The 8,439-nt window shown below is 32.9% G+C and overlaps 2 long non-coding RNA genes across 2 annotated transcripts; both read right to left on the reverse strand.

The window, feature by feature from the left end:
* Positions 1–989: 989 nt before the first annotated feature.
* On the reverse strand, positions 990–1,459 carry LOC149492548 (uncharacterized). The gene is made up of 2 exons (XR_016318902.1): positions 1,418–1,459; positions 990–1,372 (listed from the first exon to the last, which is right to left on the reverse strand). It is a non-coding gene; the product is annotated as an uncharacterized LOC149492548 (long non-coding RNA).
* Positions 1,460–6,828: 5,369 nt separating this feature from the next.
* Positions 6,829–8,222, reverse strand: LOC119371003 (uncharacterized). Its single transcript, XR_016318767.1, has 3 exons — positions 7,984–8,222; positions 7,638–7,767; positions 6,829–6,912 (listed from the first exon to the last, which is right to left on the reverse strand). It is a non-coding gene; the product is annotated as an uncharacterized LOC119371003 (long non-coding RNA).
* Between the last annotated feature and the right edge of the window lie 217 nt (positions 8,223–8,439).

An 8,439-nucleotide genomic window follows, 5' to 3' on the forward strand; every position in this document is an offset into this window, starting at 1 on the left:
TTTCCAAAATGTAAATAATTTTCAGTCCAAGCACTAATAAAATGCTTCCCCAATGGGTCTCTTGAATATAAATTAAAGCATCTTTCTTCTCCTTTCCAATTTTCTTCATAATTAATTTCACTTTGAGAGTATATCAGTATATTCCAGAAGGACAAGAAAGATTTCCAATCATCTTCTTCTTCAAAATATTTTTTACAGTTTGCTTAGATATTCTTCTCTATGTGCCATATGCATAACAATTTTACATTTGTTGGAAAAACAATTTTAATAGCATTCATCAAAGCCCACACATAATCGTCTTCTCTTTCTTTCTCCAAAAATGCAAAACAAGAATAAAAAGAAGTATTGAAACTAGAAATTCCAATTATATCAAGTAATGGCATTTTATATCTATTGGTCTTGTAAGTACAGTTCATCACAAACACATTTGCATCATATCTAGTTAAAGTAATTGATGATGAGTGACCAAAAAATAAATGGGTTACTTGGCCATTTTCATTGCATTGCACATTGTACACAAAATCACCTTTTCCAAATTTCTCAAATAATGCTTGAAGCATAGTACGAGAACCTAGATTTTCTTCATAAATTTTAACCTTCGCATTGTACACAGTTCTAGAAATTGCCAAGAAACTTTGATTTTTTTGTATAAGAGATGATAAAATTTGGCGTGGAGGTATACCTGATTTAGTCATTTTTTCAACACTTGTGATTTCTTCTTTAAATAAACGACGACTAGAAGTGTGTCCAGACATATTTTCAGAAGGCTTATGATTATGGGACAAAATTTTTACTTCAACTTTCCAAATACCTTCATCTTGTCTTTTTCCTTTAGATACCACTCTGTCACGGGCATAGAGTCTCACGCAGCACTGCGCCCGTGCGGCGCCCCGAGAGCCCTCCCGCATGACTCCGAGACAAGCCTCGCCATACCGTACCACACTGGTTTCGCCCTGCCATGGGCTCATCAGGAGAGCGGCCCAGCTCTCGACCAGTTGTGCCCGAGCAGCACACTACCCTGCCTGCATGCAGACTTTGCATAGGGTAATGGTACCACTGGGGCAGAACGCCCTAATCCGCTAAGCCGCCTCAACCCACGCAGGTTGAAACGCAGCTAGGTACGCATCTTTGATGTTGGCCTCACACGGTTACGGAATTTGTCCGTAACATCCTCCCCCACTCAAAACCAGGCACGTCCTCGTGCCGATGGAGAGGTCGACTCGCCCTTGGACCGTCCTTGCTTTACGCCCCACTTCGACCCACTTCTCTAGCTTTATGTAGCCATGCCTGCCCCCGAAACACATGCTCCGAAATACGCGCTCGGTGCCTGAGGTCTGCGCCATTGCTTTGACACCGGATAGAGGTGCGATGCCTAGCCCCGCCATTTGATTCAGCATCGCCCGAAAATGTGTGATGCCTAGGACTCTGCCATTGCTCGGACATCACGAGGAGACAAGACACAGGACAATTTATAAGACGACTTGAGGTTTTTCTTTTTCGAAACTCAATTGGAACATTACTTCTATGATGATAATAGCCTCCCAAATCACAACCAATAGACACATATCTATTTTTCCTAGAACTTTTGATGGATATTGCATATCCTTACATGGAGAAAAAAGCTCGAACATAATCTAGAGGTTCATAGCATGTTTGAAATTTCTGGTTGAGCAGTTCTTCGATTGATTCATGTTCATCACTTTTATTATTATGCTCATAGATTACTTATTGCAATTCACAAGTTAAGCTTCCATCCTCAAAAAATTTATCATTTATATTCTCCTCCATGTTGTCTATGTAGAGAAAAATAGACAAATGAATTTATAAGCATAAAAGAAATTACTAATGAATAATACATAAATGAGAAAATTTAATAAATTCTATTTTAAAATTTTTTTTACCTGAATTTTTCGAGTTACATTTTAAGCTTCCATTCATAATAAGTTTAACATGCGAGTTATCCTGCGCAGCATCTAAAAAAACATTTAAATAATATTAGTAAGAAAACAATAATCATAATAGTCTAAATATAATTTAATAAGACAAACTTAGAATCTTAGTCAGGCTCATTTTCTCATGGCAATATACATATATGTTGATGCAAATGGATTAAAATAGCTAGGCCACTTACCAAAATAAGAGAACAAGGGTTAAACTATATATGTTTATCTATTAACTAAAATAAAACCAATTACCTAAGACTAATTCATTAGCAAAAGTGAAAAAAAAAAGTATAAGAACCTCCTAAGTAGAATCCCACTCCTACACTACTCAAAAAAGAAAAGGGCATCGTCCATGTCCACAAGATAATTGATTGAGCACTTAAGATCATAATGTTTAGAACTTTTTTTAAAAAAAATAACATTTTTTTTTCAACTCTTATTTTGCAAAAATCACTTAATATAACAAGTAACAACTGCCAAATTAATTATTTTGATCTATTGTTGATTCTCGTTAATTGCCACTATCATTATATTTACTATCACTACTGATACCATTATGGCGTTGATTACCATCATCATTAAAAACACCAATACCATAACATCAATTTTATTACTGGAACCATCGATGCACTTAATTGTAATAAATAGCATAAAAATTTTCCCCTCAATCTACAAAGGCATCCTTGTTCTCGTTAGTGACAAACCTTCCATCATGATATTTAGGCAAATAATCAAACACCTTAACTACACATTTATTTAGAATCATCAATTCTTCAAGTTATGATATCACTCACAATTACAAGATTTTAAGTTTTTAGTAAATTAAACGCAAAAACCTCAAAAATCATTATTAACCAATACTCAAAAGTTCAATTTTTAGAATTTTACCTGGTTTTTGGGAATTAGAATTTACATTGTTATCTACAATAAGTTCCATATGGATATTGTCTTTCATAGCAAGAAAACCTTGAATAAAAAAAAAGTTACTACAAAAATGTTTCTCTTACTTCTCTTTTGATGGTGTCATGTAAGATTCTCAAAATTTTCATAGCGCCATATAGAATTGCACTGACGGTTTCGATTCTAAAAAATTTAGAATCGGATCGAATCGAAAATTGACGATTCTAGTTACGATTTGGAACCGAACAGTTACGGTTTCGACTCCGGTTCTTTAATGGTTCTCGGCCAGTTCTCTGATTGATTTTCTGGCATTATAAATTCAAAAATTAGGGGACATTTTTTTTGTGGAAAATATAAAATATAAATATTTATGAAACAATTTTTAGAAAAAACTTAAAGAAAAAAATTAATAAAGGCTTAACTTAATTTACTTATTAAAAAAAGGCTTGAATTTTTTTTTTTTAGAAAAAGAGTTTGAACTTAATTTCTTTTTTTAGAAAAAGGTTTGAACTTAATTTTTTTTAAAATGAAAATGGGTATTTATAGTAAATCTAAAAAATTAATTTTTCACAAATACCTTTAAAAATATGAAAATTATATACTTCTCATTTTACGTCAAATTTACCTGTATTTCCTTATTTAATTAAGAAATTCCTATTTTTAAAATTTTAAATTAAGAAGGGTTTATAGATTTTTCCAATTAAGAAGTTTATTTATTTAGAAAATCATATATTTCCTCAATTTTTATTTGAATGATCATAGAATCAAATCAATTAAACCAATCAAATTAGACCAAACCAAATTAGATTCATAAATCATTTTAATTTGGTTCTCTTCAAATTTTCAATAAACTACCCTTATTAATTTAATTTAATTCATAAAAATTTTCAAAGTTTCAAACCGAACCATTAATACCCTTATGAGTTATGACTATTAACTATGTTTGATGGGTCTGTAACGTCATTTCATCATTCACCAGACAACTCATGTCAAATTATGTAATTAAACCGAACAACCAGTGGCAATTGGATAACACAAGAACTTAACTTATCTACAAAGTTTCTTTGTCAGATACGTTGCTATATAAGGATTGCGTTAGTACGTTGGGATTTTATTGTTATGTGTTATTTAATATTTATGAGACTTAATATGGTTATTATTCTTCAACTCGTGCAGGAAGGTCTGATAAGGTGCTTCGTGCATGAACCGTTTTGGTCAGCAACTCAAATGGCATTCGGTATTTTTTTCTCTTAATAGAAAAATGAATTATCATCCATTAGGAGGAGGAAATATTTAGCCATTAATAACCAACGGAGACTTTTGAGGGGCTTTTTTTCTATACAAAAATTAGTCGAAAAACCGCACTTGATGTAGGGGTGAGCAAATTTTGAAAAAAACCAAAAATTGAATCGAACCAAATTATTTTTGGTTTTGATTCGGTTATTCAGTCTTTAGATTCGATTTCGGCTAAAATTTTTCATATTTTCGGTTTTTGATTTTTGGATCGGTTATTTTAAAATATTTATTTTCTGAGTAAAACCGAACAATTTGACCGAACCAATGTCTACCGAACCAAACCGACCAGTTTGTTTTGATTTTTAAATTATTTCGGTTTGATTTGATTTCAAAGAAAATTCATTTTCTATCTTCAATTTTTGCGGTTCAGTTCGGTTCAAAATCAAACCACCCGTTTGCACCCCCTGACTTTATGTGCGAGTGTTTAGATATTATTTTATTAATTATAGTAGTTGATTATATTATTATTTTTGATAAATTAATTTTAATTGTCAAATTGTTAAAAAGAACAATCAAAATCCTACTTGAAATAACTAATAGTAGTTCAGAATGATTTGTAATAAAGAGAAATATGATGTTGTTTGCAATAGTATGACATTATAAATCGTTAACATTATAATCAAGTTTCTTTATTAAAATAAGCTCATAGCAGAGGAACTAATCACTTGTTGAAATTTGGCTAAAGATTATGGTTGAAATAAAACATGGAAAATTTCATTATTAAAGACATTTAGGTATTTGAAATTGAATTTAACTAAGAGCAAGGGAGAATTTGCGAATAGAATTTTATAGAGAAAATTCTTAAATATGACGGCTGTTTAACCGGTTAAAATGCAAACAACAAAGTAAAACTTAAATTGAAATGAATTTCATAGTAAAAAAATGGATATTAAATTGTCTTTATCGGAAATTAATTCATGTTTTACATTGTTACGCAAAATAGACAATGTAATGGTACAAAGTATGAATCTCTACTTCAATTTTTGCTTAGAGATGATATATATAACATATTGTTTTTAATTATTTTATATTAATTGTTTAGTTCTATTAATATTAAATAAATTTCAAAAAATAAATTAACCAATTAAATATATAGATAAATAAAGGAATAAATTTTAATTTAGGTGCAAAGCATATTTAGATTTATAGTTAGACTTATAGTTAAATATTAACATACAAAAAGTAATAATTATCTAGTTATTTAATAATACTATTCTTTTTTATGATGTGCGTTGTACGTTGACCATGCTCATTATATGTTCATTCTTGATACTCATTTAATTTTTTATTTATATAATATTAAAGTATAAATTATTATTCAAATTTAGTGGTTAAATTATATTATACTTTTGTCACGACCCATTTCCGTGAGCCGGACCGGCACTAGGACCTGGGTGGGCTTAAGGCCCCCGAAGCCCGTAGTAAGCCTAACTTATTTAAATCTCACATTCTATTCATAATTATGGATTCAGGCCCATTTACTTATTATACATATGCATCTAAAATACAGTTCATATGTTTAATATGGACTTTTATTATTTATTTACAACCCAACTGGAATACAATTGCGGAACTCTACCTTTATATTTATATCGTTATTTCTATCATTAACCGTCTTCTACAATAAGTGTCTCAACTTCATAGGGCTTTTCTTTCTTTCTATTACCTAAAAAAAAAAATAGTAGGCAGGGGTGAGCGCCAAACTCAATGAGTAGGGTTAGATATTAGATAACCCTCTCACCCCACACAATCACACAGATGCTAAAATATTTTTATCCGATTACCGTTTAATTATATGATCATGCAATTTGTCACACAAATGGCAATACAACAGCAATCACAAGTATTATCACCTTCATATAATCACATCACGTGGAAATTAGTCAGTGAAGTCACCGAACCCCGATGAGCCGTCCTCCCACATGGCTCATCCTCTCACGTGTGCACCGGGGAGCCAATCCCCCATTCTGGCCGACCGGTTCAATCCTCACACAACCAGTCCTCTCATTATTTTTCCAGTCTTTCTCTCTTTTTTTATTTTATTTTTATTTATTTATTTTTTTATCAACAGGAGGCAACCCGGTCGTCTCCATCAAATCTAGATCATCAGGCGCTCACAACAGGAGGCCACCCTGCGGGCTGCGATCAAATCTAGATTATCAGGTGCGCCCAAATAAAGAAGCTAACCTGTGATTTCAGTATAATCTCTTCTTTTCTCTTCTTTTTTTTTTTTTATACCAACAGGAGGCAACCCGGTCGTCTCCATCAAATCTAGATCTTCAAGCGCTCACAACAGGAGGCCACCCTGCGGGCTGCGATCAGATCTAGATTATCAGGTGCGCCCAAAGAGACCAACCCGTGGTTTTCCATATCATACAGATCAGAACAGTAGGTGCACACGGGGGCGCCGATCTCCCATTTACCCGGCTAACAGAAATCAAATTCAGGATCCATATAACAGAATCAGAATCATAATCAGGATCCATATAACAGAAACAGTCTCACAAACCCATGGTGACCCACTTCATCCCAATTCCACACAACCAAGGCACAGTAATATCACATCATAGCTAATCAAGCAATGCAAATAGGGCAGCACGATATGGCAATTCAACAAAATAATGCATGATAACATTTAGCCGTGAATGCATGAATGCAGGTGGATGATAATAGTTATCTAACACTACTCACAGTTCTTTATTGTCCTTTAAAAGGACTGCCTTTTTAGCCACATGCTTCCAGCTTTTGTCCTCGCATTTTGTATTTTATAAACCTTTAAAATAAACAAGAAAATTCTAAATAAGAATTTTAATTCAAAAACTTATATTTCACATTCGTTTATTTATTTTGGCTACTGGTCATTTAGTTCACTTGTTATATATGCATATATATCTAGGTTCTCTCATTTATATAAATAATTATTCTAATTTATAACCTTTAGATAAAATCTCTAATTATTCGGTGAGGAATATTGTATAATGATAATTATAATATTGTATAATATTTCTTAATACCTAAAATTTTAGTCGTCACTACTTATTAAGAATATAACTAATTTAATTCTTCATTAAGTGTTCTATAAAAATTTCGGCAGCATTTCCTCTATAAACTGGACTATCCAAATTTTTACATAAACCATATGTCAACACACAGCCCATCCATCGGACAATTCACATTAACTCATCTCGTCCGCCATAACCATCATTCATTCTTTCATTCAATTCACAGTCTATTCATCGGGCATATTCTTAATCAAATTAAATTCTCATTATAATTAATTATGCTATAACTATTTACTTACTAATAAAATTTCCAAATTTTACTTACATTATTATTAGCTAGAAATTTATATTTCAACACCGATTTTATAGTTATAATTAATATTCATGGAATATATTTAACAATATCAAATTTAATTTATTTAACTACTTAATTAAATTCATTAATTAATTATCTCGGGATTTATTCAAAAATTGCAAATTAAGCTTTAGAGTGTACCGATCGAAAATCGGATTTGATTTCCGTGATCCGCGCAAAGAGGAGAACATTCTGCCTTTGAAGTCCTCGCCGGAGCCTCGCCGGCCGGTCGCCGGACCGCCGCCGTGCACGGTGGTCGAAAAAGTCAAATCTTCACCAAAATTAACAAGCAATATATCATTTTATTCGTTTTGATGAGAGGATCACTAATATGTATTCAAATCAAGGTGGGTATGAACTATTTGGCCGAAAATTGACCGGAAAGGTTTGGTGAAACCCATTTTGGGTTTTCCGATTCCGGTTATTACAGTCGACGAGGAGGCCATCAAATGAAAGAGGAAGAAGAGAGGAGTCATTTGGTAGTCACCTTGCGCTCTAGGCTTGCCTGAAACGCCGTGAATCGCCGAAAAAAAGTGTAACCACGGTGGCCGAAACTTCAAGCTCTTCCCCTTCAAAATAGACGCAATTTCAGTTCAAATCTAAGCTATAATCTTCTTCCTTGCGTTGAGTAGATGTTTTTAGAGTGTTCATTTGCCGAATTTGGTGGCCGGAGGACGGAGATCGAAGGAGAGGGAGGAGGAGGAGGAGGTGACGCAACTGGAGAAGGAGAAGGAATAAACGAAGAGAAAGAGAAAGAAAAAGAAAAGAAAAGAAATGGGCCGGTCCGGTTCGATTCAAACCGGTTCGGTCCAATTCAGTGATTTGGTCTCATTTCGTTTGGTTTTTGAGTTTTCCAATCGATTTTCGGTTCGGTTTATCACAGTATTCGAACTAAAATATTAATATAATTTCCAAGCTGTCGGTTCATTAAATTTAATTGGAA

Source organism: Jatropha curcas, chromosome 11 (assembly GCF_041381405.1).
Source record: "Jatropha curcas cultivar XTBG-Jc1 chromosome 11, XTBG_Jcur_1.0, whole genome shotgun sequence".
Lineage (NCBI taxonomy): Eukaryota > Viridiplantae > Streptophyta > Magnoliopsida > Malpighiales > Euphorbiaceae > Jatropha > Jatropha curcas.